Source organism: Kogia breviceps, chromosome 3 (assembly GCF_026419965.1).
Source record: "Kogia breviceps isolate mKogBre1 chromosome 3, mKogBre1 haplotype 1, whole genome shotgun sequence".
Classification (NCBI taxonomy): Eukaryota; Metazoa; Chordata; class Mammalia; order Artiodactyla; family Physeteridae; genus Kogia; species Kogia breviceps.
The window spans coordinates 99029877-99049729 of NC_081312.1; the positions used below are offsets into that span (position 1 = coordinate 99029877).

The 19853-nt window shown below is 41.2% G+C and overlaps 1 protein-coding gene across 1 annotated transcript in view; it reads left to right on the forward strand.

Annotated features, from left to right (window-relative positions):
* THSD4 (thrombospondin type 1 domain containing 4) overlaps positions 1 to 19853 on the forward strand; it is a 556774-nt gene that overhangs the window by 132194 nt on the left and 404727 nt on the right. The gene's annotated exons all lie outside the window — the stretch shown is intronic.

Here is a 19853-nt window from a genome sequence, read left to right on the forward strand (position 1 = left end):
TGTGCAGAATGCCTTGTTAGTACAGAGAGGCTACCTGCAGAGAATTCTGGGTGATACTTCCTGCAGCAAATGCCCTAGTTTATGCCCAATGAGACATATCAAATGTTTAGAAAAAAATGAATCTTAGAGTCCCACATAACTGTTTGCTTGGTATTTACTGAGTTCAAGCCTACATTTAGATGGTAAAAAGGAATCAGTCCTCAGTGAAGATTTAATGTGAAAAGAGATAAAGACAAATCAAAAACTTTCTTATCCTGTCGTTTTGATCTCTTTTTGAAAGAAGACATTCGGACCTCAGTGAGGAAATATCAGCTTGGAATGAATACCTATTTGATTTGGCCGATGTGAATAACTATTCTTTCTGAGGCTCCAAGAAGTAAAAACATGGGACAGTTACTGAAATACACCTCAGAGTCATTCCCCCATTGTACAGATGGGGAAACTGAAGTCTGGAGGTGTCTAATGACATTCTTGGGTCAAAGGGCAGGTGAGGGTTGGAATGGAGAGTCAAAATAAATACCTGGACTCCTCTCATCATCCCATCTCCTCCTGGTCAAGTCCAGTTGGAAGTCAAAGGGCAAGGACTCCCTCCTGAGACACAGAGCAGGTCAAAGAAAGGCAGAGAATGGGTCAAGGAAGGCAGGCAGAGAATGACACATTGATCACATCCATAATGAAGAATGTCTTTGTGAATGCTGATTCAGCTCATTCAGTAAATCACAGTATCTTACTCATCACAACAGCATCTGCATACATTTGAAATGGCGCCTATGCACATGTGTGAGACTTATTAGTTACACAATCTGCTGACAATACTTGGTGCAGTTTCCGTCTTCAGGCGCCCTCACAGTTACACCAGGACCTTCCAGGGATCTGTGATCTTCTGCATGGGGGATTTCTGCATAAAGAAACAAAGAAAACATTTCCGGTGGGCAAATCCCCAACTGGTGGAGGGTTCTATTTATTAGTACTGCTTTTTTTTTTTTTTTTTTTTTTTTTGCGGTACATGGGCTTCTCACTGTTGTGGCCTCTCCCATTGCGGAGCACAGCCTCCAGACGCACAGGCTCAGTGGCCATGGCTCACGGGCCTAGCCCTCCGCAGCATCTGGGATCTTCCCAGACCGGGGCACGAACCCGTGTCCCTTGCATCGGCAGGCAGACTCAACCACTGCGCCACCAGGGAAGCCCTCTTACTGCTTTTTGAAAATGGGAGATGGGTCCTTCCCTGCCTCACGCCCCATACCATTCCTCCTGAATAGAATAGTAGCTCTGCTTCTATTAGACTAAGATAGATACCAAGGCCGTGCCTTTGTGGGTTCCCTCTTGAGGTCCAATTTTCAAAGGAACTAGTTAGGCAACTACTAAGTAAGTATGGAGGACATTAAGTGGACCAATCAGTAATCTAATTATTATGGATAGAGTGTAGAGTTCTAAACTGCCTGATATTGCCTTAGCCTGACACGTTCTCAGCTCTTGTTTGGGGCTCATCGTTTATCACAGGACATGGCTTTGGCTTCCTCCTGACAGGGGAGAAATGACTGGAATTCATTTTCCTATTTTCCTAGCTGGATGATCCCTCCCTGCTGAATAATCCAGAATGAAGCGATGGTGCCAGAGCATTGGCGGAGCACCCACACATACTGAACACCTCCTCACGCACCTTTTCCTAAAGCAGATATGCATCAAACACCAAAGAATTTTTTACCAGTTGTTTCTTTCCCACAATGGATGGGATAGGGAGAAGGGTGTTGGAAGTTTTGCTCTGGATCAAACTGCCTTGGTCCCTGTACCACGTCTTCTTGGTAGTACTGATGGTGCAAGCTGTCGGTGACCATGTGGTCTGTAGCCTTAGGGGCAGGTGCTGGTTCACCATGTCCTCTGTTCCTGGCTGAGTAGCTTCCAAGCTGGCTCTCATGGAGATTGTGAGCTGCCTAATGTCCTTTAAATATATTTTCTGTGTAATCGAGCTAGGGTGGCTTTGGTGTTTGCAATAGCACAGTAGAGCACTTTTAAAATCCATGAATGATGCTGTCATTGGAAATTTTATTCTAAATCCCAGCTTTCATATGTATGTCGTTTAGATTTTCTTCCCTTTTGTCCTATTAGTGTCTCTTTGGGACCTCCACAACTATCCACTTACTAGGTTGCTTTTAAAAATACGATTGTTGGGCTTCCCTGGTGGCGCAGTGGTTGAGAATCTGCCTGCTGATGCAGGGGACACAGGTTCGTGCCCCAGTCAGGGAAGATCCCACATGCCGCAGAGCGGCTGGGCCCGTGAGCCATGGCCGCTGAGCCTGCGCGTCCGGAGCCTGTGCTCCGCAACGGGAAAGGCCACAACAGTGAGAGGTCCACATACCACACACACACAAAAAAATACGATTGTTTACAATAACATCCAACACTTGGAAAAGTTCTTTGCTTCCAGGAAGCTGAATGCATGGTAATTAGATTTATTTCAGGCTTTGATTACTAAGAAGAGCAGAGATACATCATTCACTAGTACTTAATTTAAAAAATATTTTGATTGTATAGATATCTCTTTTGGTCATAATATATAAATTAGTTACCTTTGAATCTTGTTTATAAGTCATGAAACACTTAACTGCATAAAAAGCTGTTGATGACAAATAAGTAACCTTGTCATCACGTGTTACAGGTGGCAGGAAGGTTTGTCTCTACTGCCAATTCCAATTAAGTTACTTTTAACATGTATAATCACACCCTAATTGATCTATCTTGAAAATCTGGTTTCCTTTCTTTTTCCTTTTTTAAATTAACTTTTATTTATGAACATATGCATATAATTTAAAAATCAGATAGTCCTTAAAGGCTTATAATGAAAAACAGTATTCCCCCCAAATCCTATCCATTCCCCAGAGGCAGCTGTCTTCAACTTCTTGAGCTGTTTCTTTTGGCATTTACCTCCATTTTTCTAGACAATGTGAGTTATCCATTTTGAATATTCCTTCTTGACTTCTTGTAAGGTAACTGGATTTAGCATTCTTAAACCAGTCTCTCCCAGCCTTACTACTGCCCCTCCCTCCACCTCCCCCGACTCCCCCCTCCTCCAGCCTTCCCCGTGTAGTTGTAACTGAACTTTTATTTATTTTTTAAAAAAATTTATTTATTTATGGCTGTGTTGGGTCTTCGTTTCTGTGCGAGGGCTTTCTCTAGTTGTGGCAAGCGGGGGCCACTCTTCATCGCGGTGCACGGGCCTCTCACTATCGTGGCCTCTCTTGTTGTGGAGCACAGGCTCCGGACGCGCAGGCTCAGTAGTTGTGGCTCACGGGCCTAGTTGCTCCGCTGCATGTGGGATCCTCCCAGACCAGGGCTCGAACCCGTGTCCCCTGCACTGGCAGGCAGATTCTCAACCACTGTGCCACCAGGGAAGCCCGTAACTGAACTTTTAAATGGTCACTGTTCATATAATTATGACCATGGGAATACTATATGTTACCATTATTTCTTTCTAAACAGTTCAATACATCTGTATTTGTCAGAATTCCCCAGAGAAACAGAAGCAATAGGATGTATGTGTGTGTACATATGTATATATTTACTTATTTATTTGTTATAAGGAATTGGTTCACATGCTTTTTTTTTTTTTTTTTTGCGGTATGCGGGCCTCTCACTGCTGCGGCCCCTCCCGTTGCGGAGCACAGGCTCCGGACGCACAGGCTCAGCGGCCATGGCCCACGGGCCCAGCCGCTCCGCGGCATGCGGGATCCTCCCGGACCAGGGCACGAACCCGCGTCCCCTGCATCGGCAGGCGGACTCCCAACCACTGCGCCACCAGGGAAGCCCGTGGTTCACATGCTTTTTGGAGGCTGGCAAGTCCCAAGATCTGCAGCTGACAAGCTGGAGACCCAGAAGAGCCAATGGTGTAGTTCCAGTCTGAAAGGCAATAGGCTTGAGGCCCAAGAAAAGCTGATATTTCCGTTTGACTCCAAAGGCAGGAAAAACCTGATGTCCCAGCTTAAGGCAGTCAGACAGGAGGAATTCCTTCTTATCAGGGGAGGGTTAGCCTTTTTGTTCTATTCAGGCCTTCAACTGGTTGGATGAGGCCCACCCACATTAGGGAGGACAATCTGCTTTACTCAGTTTATTGATTCAGATGTTAGTCTCATCCAGAAACATCCTTTCAGATACACCCAGAATAATGTTTGACCAAATGTCTGGGCACCCTGTGACCCACTGAGCTGATGCATAAAATTATCTATAACAGTATCTTTCTGACATCCCTTGATTTTTCCAAGTGCTCAAATACATAAAATAACCTACCGTTTATATTTTGTTTTCTCCTGGACATCTTCCCTCCTTATCTCTCTACCCTCCTGCTCTGTCCAGTCTGGACTGGTTGGTTGTGTTCTAGGCTGAGGGCGTAGCTAGCATCCTCTCTTGTGTTGGCCCTTGTCTACTGTGTTCTATATCTTCTGCTTTCTTGGTTTATTCTTTTGTTGGCTGAAGCACATCCTCTAACAGCTTCCTAAGGAAGGGTGCAAGGGAAATATTTTATTTTTAGTTTTTGCACATGTAAAAAATGTGTTTATTCCACCCCATGCTTGACTTATAATTAAACTAGCTTTAGAAATCAATATTGGAAATCCTTTGTTTCTGAGAATTCTGAAGGTTTTTCACCATTGTCTTCCAGCATTCTGCTTGAGAGAAGACTTTCATGCCATTCTGATGCTCTTTGCTTTGCAAGGGGTGTGAATTTTGCCTCTGGAAGCTTTTAGGGTCTTCTCTTAATCTCTGGTGTCTCCATACTTCACAATGAGATGCCTTGGAGAGGACCTTTGTGTGTGTGTCCATTGCATCATATGCATACCTTATGATGGACCTTTCAAGCTGGAAATGCATTCCTGGATAGTTTCTTTTAATATTTCTTTGATAAGTTTGTTTGTATTTTCTCTTTTCTTAATTTCTGGAACTCCTTTTTGGATAGAGTCTCAAATGTTCTTATCTTTCCTCTCCTATTTTCCATTGTTTTGCTTTTTTGGTTCTACTTTTTGGAGAGTTTTCTTGCCTATCTTCTAGATTCTCTGTTGAACTTTAAAATTTTATGACCATGTAATTTCTAAGAGCTCTTTCTTGTTTTCTGATTACTTCTTTAACATAGCATCCTGTTCTTGTTTCATGGATGTGATATCTTAATGTATTCACTTTCTAACAATACAGTAGGATTTTTCAAAGTTCTTTTTATTTGCTCTGCATCTCCCCTCACCTCCAAGTTATTTTTCTGTTTGTTTTGACTCTGCCTTTCCTGTTAGATCTGCCGACCTTTAGTGAGTTTTTATATTTGACAGTAAGTCACTAAGAACTACGTGAAAGTTCTACATACACAGGTGGGGTAGTTGGCTGATGAGCTTTCTTTGGGGAGAACAGATTTATGAGCTGGGCTTTTTGTTGGAACCTCACACACACATGTCAGTATATGGATGTCTTTCCTCTGAGGTTATTCATTTTCTCCAGTGAAGAATTCTTTAATCTCCTGCCTGGGGAGGTGGACGTGTGACTGGTGTTCTGGGAGTCCCTCATCCCTCATTTCTGTTCTCCACCATGTCTGCTTCCTGAGTCTGCAGCCCCTCCTCAGTTTCTCCCGAGAATAAACCTCTTGCGTGCTCAGAGCGGGAGATGGAGAATACAAAGTGGTCTGGCCTCATAAAGTCACAGTAATGCTGTTTTTTTTTTCATTTCCCTGATGCCCATCTTTCATGGAACTTATGCCTCCAAGGCCTGAGATGCTGGGGTTGTCAGGCTGGTTGGCTTTCATCTCAGCAGATCTTTCACGGCGGATTCTGAGTTTAAAACGTGTACTCTATTACCATCTTTGCTGAAACCTTTGATTCGCTGATGTCTTCTCTTTGTTGCCTTTATCCTTGTGGGTTACAGTATTTTTAATTGCTTTACTGACACTTTAGTAGGGTTTTGGGAGGGAGAGGAGGTGAAGGCTGATAGTCACTTCTCCATGTTTAACTGGATGTGAAAATCTTGGCTTTCTCTTCAGGCCTGAGAAGTGCCCGTGGAGCCCAGTTCCTCCCAGTGGCTGCCTGGGGGATTATGGGGCCACCATGCATCCTGGGGTGGGACATTTGCAGCCCCTGTGCTAAGTGTTTGCCATCCCCATTTTAGATGTTTGTCCTCCTACCCTTTGCTTTTCTTCCTATTTATCCTGCCTTAGTCCTCGCCCTCTTCTAGCCTCTCCTGTGCACATTTATGTTCTGCTGCTACTGCTGCTTACATTTTCAACAAGTCTTTGACACCTCTGTGAGCTAAATGCTCTCAGGTTAGGCTTTCTTTCTCCCGGTCTGAGCCTGCTCCGCTGTGGTAAGTGGGGAGCTTCTTTTGTCTTCTTGTCTATCCCGGGAGACGCAAGAGGGAAGAGATATGGGAACATATGTGTATGTATAACTGATTCACTTTGTTATAAAGCAGAAACTAACACACCATTGTAAAGCAATTATACTCCAATAAAGATGTTAAAAAAATTAAAAAAATAAAATAAAAGCACAGACCAGGATATACATACAAAAAAAAAAAAAAAAGAATGCCTGTTAATCTCTGTCTAGTTCAGTTACCAGGAGCCAACTAATCAGTGACACAAGCAGTTTCCTCCAAGAAGTCAGATTCCTCTTAGAGCTAATAAAGCAAAGAAAACGTGGCCTAAGCAAGCCGAGTTGAAGGGGTCCCTTCTCACCTTCGCCTCTGCCACATCAGTGTTCCTGTCTGATTGTCTGATCTCATAGGCTGAGAGATCAGAATCCATTGAGATGGGTTCATTTCAGGAGGTACCAGGGTTTACATTTTTCCTTCTCAGAAAGCATCTTGGCCTAAATGTTCCCCATCCTGACACAGCCTTCCCATCTCTCCCTAAGTGTCAAAGCTGCCATGACCATCTCGGTCCCTTACTATTCTTGGTCTGTGATGTCTACATTCACATCAGCGCTCTATGATTATCCATAATGTAAACGGCTGGCCCCAAAACGTATGGCCTGAGTTTATCCAAGGCCCAAACAATTACCAAACATTCCTTTTAGATAGAAGACAGATTTCTTTCCCTTGGCAAACATTTTCTACTGAGATATATTACAGGATGTTTTACATTCTCTTGGTCTTGTAATAACACCACACCCAATCCAGTATTGATGCATTGGTGGCCACTCGGAAGGTTGTTATTTTAAAATATATATTGTTCTCAGTCTGGGGCTGTCATATCTGTAAAGAAATACAATCCTGTTTCCCCCTTTCCAGAGTTTTATGACACCTGGTGACTTGGATTAAGTCAGGATAACACCAAGATCGGGGTGGGTTTGTGGTGCCTGCATCAGAGAACTTGAAAGGGCCTGCGAGTGCCCTATAGGCTGGAAGGGATGCTCTAGTTGTGGCATTTAGATAAGCAGATTGGGCTGGACATCTGTGGTTTCAGTTAGGCAGGAAAGGAAATCATCTGGAGTCATCTCTTGCCTGGATTATTTAGTGTCTTCCCTATTGGGGTCAGGGTGATCCTGGGAGCGTGATGTTATCAGCTCCGTTTACAGATGGATGAACACGATGAGACTCAGGGAGGTGGGTTAACCTGTCCAGGGTCACCATTAACTCTCAGGGCCAGGATTTGAACTCAGGCCTCCTGACTCCAAGTCTATGCCCTCCAGCTGCTTCCTGAGCCCCTTTCCTGGATCATTCAAGCAAAACAAGCCAGATTCCTGCTCTTTGAGGGGGAAAAGGGTTTAGTGGGGACTGAATCATTAAGGTTGTATATTCCCTTTGGTTCATTTCACCAGGTCATCCCCGGTTCTCTGTTTCCTTTTCCGTAGTCACAGATCAGAGGCATTCTGACTCTGTATAAATTCACTTTGTGACACTGGGTGAATCATTTCCTTCTCTGGGTTTCAGTTTCCATCGTAAGATAAGTATATTGGAATTCAGTGGTTCTCAAATCTGCTGGTGCTTCAAAGTCATCCAGAGAGTTTTTTTTTTTTTTTTTTTTTTTTTAAGGAACAACTCTATTAAGGCATATTTTGGGTATCATAAAATATAAAATTTACCTATTTGAAGTGTAAAAATTCAATGATTATTAGTAAATTTACCCGATTGTGCAACCATCACCATAAATCAGTCTTAGAACATAGAATATATGCACTTTCTATCTGTGTAGCTTTATCTTTTCTAAACATTTCATATGAATAGAATCACGCAACATGTGGTCTCTTGCACTTGACTTCTTTTACTTAACACGTCTTTGCGGTTCATTAATGTATTATGTATCAACAGTTTGTTCCTTTTTGTTGTTCAATAGTATTCCATTGTCCGTATATACCACATTTAGTCTATCTGTCGTCAGTTTATGGACACTTGGTCCAGGTGATGGACTTAGCAGGTAGTGAATAATGCTGCTAAGAAACATTCATGTAGAAGTTTTTGTGCGAATGTATGTTTTCATTTTTCTTGGGTACATACCTAGAAGTGGAATTGCTGGGTCATATGGTAATTTTGTGTTTAACTTTTTAGAAAACTGCCAAATTGTTTTCTAAAGTGACTGTTCCAATTTACATTCCCATCAACAATGTATAAGGGTTCCCCTGGGGAGTTTTTTAAAAATTCTAATTTCTGGGCCTAATTCCCCAGGGGTCTGGAGTGGGGCCCAGGAATTTGCATTTAACAAGCTTCCCAGGTGATCCAGATACATCTGGTCAGTGGATGTATGTTTGGACCCACTAAGACCAGGTGGTCTCCAAAGCCTCCCTGAGGCCAGTTGTTTCTATTAGTTTGTGCCTTTAGGGCAAGATGCATATTCCTGCCAACTATTTCTTGGTGTTTGTCTTTGGATCAGAGAAGCAGTTATGTAGGGTGGGGTTGAGGGAGTTGGCCAAGTTGTATTCATAAATCTGTGCAGCACCTGTCCTTCATTATCCTCAACACAGGCCAAGGCTTTGTGTCCCTGGCTTCATAGACATAAAATTTTATCACAGCTTTTTATGTGTTATCACACTGTAAAAGTGCCATAAAATCAGGGTCCAGTTTTCAGTGCCTCTGAAAGCATCCTGTTTCTTTAAGTTATAATCTTGGTTGCTGCCATTTTAGTAATTTATTGAGAAGCTTCATCCCAACCTTGCCATTTATTAGCTGTGACTGGTTTCTTAATGGCTCTGAGCCTCTGTTTCCTTTTCTGCAGAATGGGACTAATAATATTAACATCATGGAGTCTCTTGTGAGGATTAAATGAGATAATATGAAATGTAACCAGGATGGGCCTTAGTCGTCTTTTCTCCGTCTTTCTTGCCCTGTGCCCTGTTTCATTATTATACATATTTTCATGGGCTTGTTGGCCACTTGTATATCTCCCATTATTTCTTTAAAATTTTATTTTACTGTAGTCAAAACACAACATGAGATCTACCCTCTTAACAAAATTTTAAGTATACAATATACTATTGTTAATTACAGAGACAGTGTTGTACGGCAGATCTCTAGGACTTATTCATCTTGCATAATTGAGACTTTATGCCCATTGATTAGTAACTCCCCATTTTCAGTCCCCCAACCCCTGGAAACCACCATTCTGCTCTCTGATTCTATGAGTTTGACTAGTTTAGGTACCTCATATAAGCACAAACACTCAGTATTTGTCCTTCTGTGACTGGCTTATCTCACTTAGCATAATGTCCTCAACGTTCATCCATGTTACCGCATATTGCAGGATTTCCTTCTTTTTTTAAAAAAGACTGAGTACGATTACATGATTTACCACATTTTCTTTATCCGTTCGTCCATCAATGGACATTTAGGTTGTTTCTACATTTTGGCTATTGTGAATGGTGCTCCAATAACAGGGGATTGCTAATATCTTTTCAAGATCCTGATTTCAGTTCTTTTGAATATATTCCTAGAAGTAGGATTGTTGGATCATATGGTAGTTCTATTTTAATTTTTGTGGAATCTCCATATTGTTTTCCATAGCGGCTACACTATTTTGCAATTCACTCCAACAGCATGCAAGGGTTCCAGTTTCTTCACATTCTTGCCAACATTTGTTGTCTTTTGGGTTTTTTTTGAAAATACCTATTCTAATTTTGTAATAACCTGTAAGGGAAGTTAATCTGGAAAAAAAATAGATATATATGTATGTCTAACTGAATCACTTTGCTGTACACCTGAAACTAACACAACATTGTAAATCAATTATACTTCAATAAATTTTTAAAATTTATTTATTTATTTTTGGCTGTGTTGGGTCTTCATTGCTGCATCTGGGCTTTCTCTAGTTGTGGTGAGCAGGGGCTACTCTTCGTTGCAGTGCACGGGCTACTCATTGCAGTGGCTCCTCTTGTTGTGGAGCATGGGCCCTAGACACGTGGGCTTCAGTAGTTGTGGCACACAGGCTCAGTAGTTGTGGCTCACGGGCTCTAGAGTTCAGGCTCAGTAGTTGTGGCTCATGGGCTTAGTTGCTCTGCAGCATGTGGGATCTTCCTGGATCAGGGCTCAAACCTGCCTGCATTGGCAGGAGGATTCTTCACCACTACACCACCAGGGAAGTCCAAATACTTCAATAAAATTTTTTTTAAAAATAAGAAAAGAAAATGACTATTCTAACAGTTGTGAAGTGATATCTCATTGTGGTTTTGATTGCATTTCCCTGATGATTAGTGGTGTTGAGCATATTTTCATGTACCTGTTGGCTATCTGTATTGTCTTCTTTGTAGCAGTGTCAATTCATGTCTTTAGCCCATTTTAAAATTGTGTTATTAGGTTTTTTGCTATTGAGTTGTAAGAATTTCTTATATATTTTGGAAAGCAGTCCCTTATGTAATACAAGATTAGTGAATATGTTTCTTCCATTCTGTAGTTTGCCTTTTCACTCTATTGTTTCCATTGCTGTACATAAGCTTTTTCATTTGATGTAGTCCCACTCTATTTTTGCTTTCATTGTCTATGCTTTTGATATCATATCCATGAAATCATTGCCAGGACCAATGTCATGAAGCTTTCCTCCTGTTTTCTTCCAGGAGTTTTATAGTTTCAGTTCTTCCATTTAACTTTTTAATTCACTTTGAGTTGATTTTTGTGTATGGTGTAAGATTAGGGTACAATTTCATTTTTTTGAACATGGATATTCAGTTTTCCCAATACTGTTGAAGATACTCTCTTTTCCCTACTATGTATTTTTGGCACCCTTGTTGAAGATCAGTTGACTATATATGTGTGGTTTGATTTCCAGTTTCTGTATTTTGTTCCTTTAGTCTCTATGTCTATCTTTAAGCCTGTATCCTACTATTTTGATTACAGTAGCTTTGTAATATATTTTGAAATCAGGAGTGTGATGCCTCCAGTTTGTTCTTTCTCAAAACCATTTTGGCTATTGAGGTCTTTTGTGGTTTCATATGAATTTTAGTAGTTTTTAAAACTTCCTGTAAAAAATGCCATTGGGATTTTCATAGGGATTGCATTGAATCTGTAGATTTCTTAGGGTAGTGTGGACATTTTAATGATATTAAGTATTCTAGCCCATGAACACAGAATTTCTCTCCATTTGTTTTCTTTAATTTATTTCATGAATGTTTTGTAGTTTTCAGTGTATAAGTCTTTCACTTCCTTAGTTGAGTTTATTCCTAAGTATTTTATTTATTTCTTTATTGTGCGCTTCTAAATGAGATTGTTTTCCAATTTCCTCTTCAGATGGTTCGTTGTTAGTGTATGAAAATACAACTGATTTTTGTATATTGATTTTGTATCTTGAAATTTTATAAAATTTATTTATTAGTTCTAACAGTATTTTGTGGGATCTTTAGGGTTTTCTATATATAAGATCATGTCATTTGCTAACAGACAATTTTATTTCTTCCTTTCCAATTAGGATGCTTTTTATTTCTTTTTCTTGCCTAATTGCTCTGGCTAGGACTTCTAGCACTATGTTGAATAGAAGTGGTGAGAGTGAGCATCCTTACCTTGTTCCTGATCTTAGAGGAAAAGCTTTCAGTTTTTTTTACCATTGAGTATGATATTGGCTGTGCACTTTCCAAATATGGCCTTTATTATGTTGAGGTGAGTTTCTTCTATTACTAGTTTGTTAAGAGTTTTTATCATGAAAGGATGTTGAATTTTGTCAAATGTTTTTTCTGCATCTGTTGAGATGATCATGTGATTTTTATCCTTCATTTTGTTAATGTGGTATATCACATTATTTGATTTTCATATATTGAACCATCCTTGCATCCCAAGGATAAATCTCACTTAGTCATGGTGTATGATCCTTTTAATGCTGCTACTGTTTGGTGAGCATTTTTGCATCTATATTCATCAGAATTATTGGCCTGTAATTTTCTATTCTTGTAGTATGTTTTTCTGGATTTCAGGCTAATGTTGGCCTCATAAAATATTTGAACATGTTCTTTTCTCTTCAGGTTATTGGAAGAGTTTGAGAAGGATTAGTGTTAATTCTTCCTTAAATGTTTGCTAGAATTCACCAGTGAAGCCATCTGGTCCTGGGCTTTTCTTTGCTGGAAGGTTTTTGATTCTGATTCAATCACCTTGCTAGTTATAGGTCTATTAGGACCTTCTGTTTCCTCATGACTCAGTCTTGATTTATGATTTTGGTGTCATATCTAGGAATCCATTGCCAAATCCAGGGACATAAAGATTTACCCCTATGTTTTCTTTTAAGCGTTTTATAGTTTTGTTCTTAAATTTCAGGTCTTTGATCCATTTTGAATTAATTTTTATATATAGTATGAGGTAGAGGTCAAACTTCATTCTCTTGTGTATGGCTATTCAGTTGTCCAAGCATCATTTGTTCAGTCAGTCTATTCTTTCCTCTTTGAATGATCTTGGTACTCTTGTCCCAAAATCAATAGACAGTAGATTCATAAAGGTTTATTTTTGGACTCTCAATTTTAGTCCATTGATCTGTATGTCAATAATACCACACTGTCTTTGCTATCGTAGCTTTGTAGTTAGTTTTAAAATTGGGAAATTTGAGTGCTCCAATTTTGTTCTTTTTCAAGACCCTCTTCCGTTATTCTTAACTGGCCATCCTACTGTTCTGCAGTACCCACTTAAAACACATTCATTATTTTGCTACTAGACCAGGGTATCAGCTAAGTATACTGTAAAATCACCTATACATGTCTGGCCTCACTGATTTTTTTCACTTAATGAGGCTTCATTTCTTCTCTTCTAGGCTAACCTAGATATTCCCTCCTTCAACGTGGCTAGCATTACCTCTATCTTCAATCTGGAGTTTTATGGCTAATTTCTCTTTAAGCTCCTGGTCCAATGCTGACCTTTTATTTTCATCCCCTCCATGGTTGTTGAAGCAGAATTTTTGTTGCTGGGTCCCCAGGATGCCCTTCAGGCCTCAGCTTTCCTCTTGTGACCATCCAGCTCAGCTCAGGAGCCCTCTTGGTGTGTCTGAGAGCCAGCTTGGCAGCTTCTACCTTCCTCACCTGCCCTGATATTGGTGCTCTTTGCCCAGAGTGGGCACCTCTGCATCATATCTCAATGAACCTCTTGGGTTTTATTATAATAGGGATTGTCGTTTTTACTGTCATCGCTCTTGCACCCTCCCATTTCATCAGCATGCATATCATCTCCCCCAAAGAGATTAGGTGCCTTGTCCCAATTGGGAAGAGTTGAAACCCAGGATAGAACACTTGTCTCTTGATGTCAAGTCCAGTGACACTGCCTTCTTCCTAGATGGCTGTGTTTTCTGTCTGTCTCTTGAGAAGAGCATGGATATTGAATTCAGACAAATGTAGATTTGATTCTAGCTCAGGCCTTTGCTATAATGATGTGAAGTTGGGCACACTTCTTAAACCCTTTGAGCCTCAGATTATTCATCTGTGAAGTGGGGATAGCAGTTCTGAATTTACAGAATTAGTACTCAGATCAAATGAAATAAGGAATGAAAACCACCTAGCACAGTACCTGACACAGGTGCTGGATATCTTTCGAAGCCTCCAGTGTCCTTTACAATGATGCTTCCCATTGTGTGCAGTTTCCAAATTCCCACAGATTATTGCATTCCTTCTCAGATGGCTTTCAACTTGGGGGCCACCCGGTCTCGTGCCAGACATCTCCATTGTCCCTTCCTTCTGCACCAGCCTCGTGCTCTCAGATTCTGCCCTGGCTTTTGTGAGTCTCTGGTCTGAGTTGTACTTCATCCTGCTGAGCTGGACAGTGCAATTGAGAAACACAGAGCAGAACGGTAATTAAAAAGAGGAGAGCTAGAGTTGGGTGACTTTTATGGAACTGTTTGAAATGTTTTACCATATTTTGAGGTTTTTAAAACTTAGGTCATCTTGTAGTTTTTATTTTCAAATGCTTTGCTTCTTGATAGGGGCAAGCTAAGCATTGTGGATGCTTTGATAGTCTTCAAATATTTGTTCCACTATTTAGAGAAGCTGTGCAGGGTGATGGGGAGAAGGAGGACCACTGGGGCAGCAGCTCCTTTGTTGTCCTGGGCATTTCACCTCTGGCCCCAAACTTGCATACATCACTGAGCAAAATAAATACAATGTGCTTAACAGGAATCACCTACCTGAGAAAGCATTTTGGTAACTGCCTACTGTCACTCAATCATACCCCTTACAGTTGTCATGACTACCACAGGCCCCTTCATCAGAGGACTTTCAACCATTTACAGAGCCCTCTTTGAAAGGAGTTCTGGCAAATCCTATTTTCTTTCTCTAGTTAGGTTTTCCTTGTATTTTGGCATCTTGGCAGTTTCCCTGCTGGCCTGCCCCTTAATCTGGAACTGGAAGAGACCCTGACCTTTTAGAAAGCAAGTTCTGAAAAACACTGTAGCTGAGGACCCTGGGTAGGGGTGGGGGAATTGTATAGTAAGAGAAAATTGCTGAGCATACATGCTCTCTAGACCCAGAAAGCCCTAAACTAATGGTCAACTCTCACACTACTAGGGATAGGAATGGAATTTTCATAAATGTGCCTTTTGAAGGTTATCAAAAAACCTGTGTGGAGGGCTTCCCTGGTGGCGCAGTGGTTGAGAGTCCGCCTGCCCATTCAGGGGACTCGGATTCGTGCCCTGGTCCGGGAGGATCCCACATGCCGCGGAGCGGCTGGGCCCGTGAGCCATGGCCACTGAGCCTGCGCGTCCGGAGCCTGTGCTCCGCAACGGGAGAGGCCACAACAGTGAGAGACCCGCGTACCACAAAAAAAAAACAAAAAAACAAAAATACCTGTGTGGAATATATTCTCACACTGCCTCAGTCTGGAACATCCTCATAAATTAGCATCCCTCTTGTAAAATGAGGGCCAAGCTTTCATATAAAGTACAGTTTTCTACCTACAGATGTGTTCCCTCCGAATACCTAAAAACAGCTTTTTCTCAAATATTATTTTTTTTACACTGTCCTCAAGGATACACCACTCCTATATGTTTTATTTTTTATTTTTTTCAAAAACTACCTGAGTTAACAGAAGAACATAAACAGTACCTTTAACTGGGAATCAGAGGAGCATCTCTCCAAGATAAGGACTTTTGTCTAGAAGAGGCTTTCAGAGCTGCACAGGGATGGCTGGAAACTTGGGATGGTTTGATTAATATTGATTATTAGGGATTGGTTTAGTTGTTATTTCTGGACCAGGTGCTGTATTCATAGAAGTTTCTTATCACTTTTCCTACTAAATCGCTCAGTCCTATCCTAGGCAGAGTTCGACTTTTTAAAGCCCTAACATTTATCAATTTTCCAAAACTATCCATGAAGATACTAGTCTAAGAGTTTAAAAGTACCAGTAAATATCTAGAGAGTATAATGTGTTCTTTTTAATTGCTTTGTCTGCTTTAAACTCTTCATGTAATGTCTGGCAGTAGAACAGTATATGAGAACTTAAGTTTCAAATTAAGAAATTACAAGCTACATAATAAAATAAACAGATTGTGCTGGCAGGTTCTAAGGGAGCATCAAAGTGCCTTGATAAATATCTTCTTCCCAAAGAACCAACTCCCAGCTTCTGAAACTACAACCAGAGGACTCTTTTGCTCTGAGATTTTACCATTGTCCCAAACGATATCTGTTTAATTGGAAAAATCCCTTTTAGGACATAAGGATTTGCTAAAGGAGAAGATAAAATCTGGACAGTGCTTGTTTTATTTAAAATAATCTGTGCCTTTCCTGCAAGAAAAGGGAAACTTCTCTACCTGAAGGGCATTTTCCTCTAATTACCTAAAACTTGCTTCATTAAAGGTTGGGAGTTTTTGTTGTTTTTGTGTGTACATTCTTAAACAGAAATAAGGACCGAAGGCAAAAGAGAAAAAAATCAGCTCTGATTCCATCACTCAGAAATAACTATTAATTTGTTCTATATGTTATTTAGCTTTTTAACAAAAATTGAGATCATTCTGTACATAATAATATTGCTTACTTAGCCTGTCTTTCTGCACTTAAAAATGTATTGTAAAGAGCTTTTTAGGCCAACAAAGAGAGGCTTAGATCATGATTTTTAGTGGCTTCAAGTATCCTATGTAATGGATGGATCATAATATATTTTATTAACCACCTATTGATTGCTATCTAAGTTGTTTGTAGGATATTACTATTTGAAACAATGCTTTAGTAAACATCTTTGAACACATACTTTTGTGTATTGGGGATAATCATTCTTTTCCATCTTTGCTGTTCTAAAAAAAAATGGTATCTCTTAAGTTCTTTCTGAGTACTTTTCCAGGTCTTCTGGCCATTTATATTTCTACTTTAATGAATTGTTTCTTGATGATTTTTGCTAATGACAACTTCTCTTTAGATTTCTAGAAAACTTTTATTTGCCCTCATTTATAGGGGATAAAAGAAAAGCCTGGTTCTCTTTGGACTCTTTTACCTGGCTCTGAACTCTAGACCAGAGGTTCCTAAACATGATGGAACACTGGAATCAATTTCCTGGGGATCTTTAAAAACTGCTGGAGCCTGGTTCCTAATTCCAGACATAGATTTAGTTGGGATGGGGTGGGACCACTGCTCTAGCCTAGATCAATCATCAAGCTTGCTTCCATAGATATATATTTCCTTCCAGTTTGTCCCATATATATATTTATTTCACTCAGAGTGTCTGTACATCTTTTATTCTGCATTTAAAAATGTTTCATATTACATCACAAGCAGTTTTCCAGACTCCTTCTTTATTTAATAACCATCATTTTAGGCCCACACAATACTATTTTGAGTTAATTGACAATAACCTATTTTAAATGTATACTACAAAGAACATTTCAGTTGATTTTGCTAAAGAAGCAGCTGAGTATAATGGATGCAAACACTGACTCTGGTTTTAGACTGTCTGGATTTGACTTATTAACTCTATGACTGTATGACCTTGAGCAAGTTGCTTAACTTCTCTTGACCTCAGTTTCCCCATCTATAAATGGGGATGATAAAATAGTACCTACTGCATATGATCGTTGTGATGATTAAATGAGTGACTGTATATATATCATTTAGACAATATTTGTCTGTTAGTAAGTAATCAATAAGGGCCATAAAACATCTCTGAGAATAGCTCTTATAGCACCTTATAAGATATGATATATATATTTTTTAAATTTTATATTTATATTTTATAAGATATATTTTTAAGCTGTCTATTATATCCTACTAATATGATTCCATTATAACTCCTTTGTAATATGTATTCATATTCAGAAGGCCTGATTCCCCTTTATTTACTCTGCTTTTTTCCAAGATTCTCTTTGCTGTTCTGGGCTGTCCTTTTCCCAGATGAACATTAGAGTGATTCTTGTGCTTTCTTTTTAGAAGTAGTTTAGTATCTTTTTTATAATGATTTTTCTCTGGGGTATCTGAAGATCTTCTCCAGTAATTTGAGTTTCAAGTTACAACTCCGAGTTTCTAATTTGAGGGTGTGCGTCAAGGTAGTTGAACTTGTGTTCTGCTTGGATACTTGCCAGGTAACTATCCTCTCTTCTAGCCAGTGGAACTTGTTGGGAGGGAAGGAAACATCACTCAGTCTTTTCAGTACATGACATTAGAAAGATGGGGTGCTTTTCGATTCCTCCTGCCAGAGGATCTCATTGGGGTCTAACTTCAGCTGCTTGATGCCCCTGCTGGTGCCATAGCCAACTACAGGACATTTTGATTTTGTGCTCAGACAAGGACTGGAGGGTCTCTCCGTGGGAGCAAGGTTAGGGTTGGTTTATTTGGGGACATATTTCTGAAGACCGAGGTTTAAAGCAGTAGGTTCAAACCCGGAAAATCTTTCTGCACGTAAGAGGTGAGCTGCCAAGTATTGCTGTCGGAGTCTCCTTTCTCTGGCAGGGCTTTCAGTCCTTGTTTGGTGGGATTTCATGGGCCTGGGACTACACAGAGGTTCTCTTCCCCAGGTTGGAGAGAACACCAGAAGTGGCAGAGGGTGAGGGCTGGCAGAGCAGACCTGAGACCCAAATAGAGAAGCCAAACTCTGGTGACCCCAAGAGGGAAGGCCAGTGGGTCACCAGAACCACAGAGGCCGCCAACAGGCACTGCAGCCAGAACACACAACTGGGAAGGCCATAGTCAGGGAGATGAGGAGAGCAGGGCCAGCAGATCCCATCCGACAGAGAGGCTCTGGTCTGCTCCTGAGAGCGGGTCCCATCTCCGGCATGGTGCACCCACCTGCAAAAGGGCCTGCTCACATCCAAGATCCAAGTGGGATGGTTTGGGGGTGTCCATGGGGAGTAAGTAAGGCAGCAGGTAATGAAGATTTGGGGCTCCTGTCTGCAAACACACTCCTACCCACACTTAGCCCACTGGACACATCCCTTCTTTGGGCCAGTGGCAAGTCTGCTTGGCTGCTGCAGAGGGGCAGGTAATGATGTCAGTCACTTCCCCTCATCTGGGGAGATAGTACCCGATTTCACTCCTTCCAACACCATGGCCCCCCAAGCTCTATGCCTTCTGGATTCTCATTCAGCCCTTCTCCCCCTACCTCTCTGCAGGGTGTAAGGGCTCAGGGGGCCTGCCCGTCCCTGTGAAACCTTGGCTTGGCCCCTAGAAATGGCAGCCTGCATCCAGAGAACGCTACATGCAGCTCTAGGTCTCCCAGCTTCTGATGTAACGTCTGCATGTGTACATTGTGTGCCTCTCAAAACCCTTCGCCACTCTCATTCCAAAACTCCCTCGCCCAGGAGGAGACTCTGATTTGCCATGTCTGGGAGAAACCCTGGAATCTGTGTTTATAAAAGCTCCTCACGTGATTCTGGCAGTCAGTACATCTAGCTTCGGGTACCCATACGTTCCCTGTGCCAGCTGGGATGGTGGCCAAACCTCCAGGCAAGGCCCACATAGACTCCAATTAGGGAGCTGTAGGGCAGGAAGCGGGCAGTCAGCATGAGCTGAGTTCTTACAGATCTCTGGCAGATGCTGATGTCTGCTCTGGCTGAAGAGGCAATGGGGAGGCAAATGATAAATGGGCTCTAAAGTTGTAAAGGATAATGTGATATGTGTTTGCTTATAAATGTGGACCTCACACAAGCCACTTCTGTGAGTAAAGCAGTACATTTGAGATGAGGTTTCTGCTTATTTGTTTTTGATTTTGTAGGAAGAACCAAGGTGGTGGGCCTGATAGAGATTGGTAGTGGGTCTCAAATGTGTCGCCTCTTCCAGAATCTTCCCTTTCAGGTTTTCCCATATGACTAATTATACCCCTTCTCTGGACCGTTCGTCTGGGTGATACTTCCTCCTAACTGGGTGCTGTGCTGGCCTTTGGGAGTCCTTGAGGAGGACGTTTTACTGGTGTTCTAGGTTAGTCCTAGCCTGACATTGTGCCTGGTGTGGTTACTCCAGGTAACGTTTACCTAGAGAACACCACCAGGCATACGTAGGTCCTTTAATACTCTCTGGGCGTTAAAGACG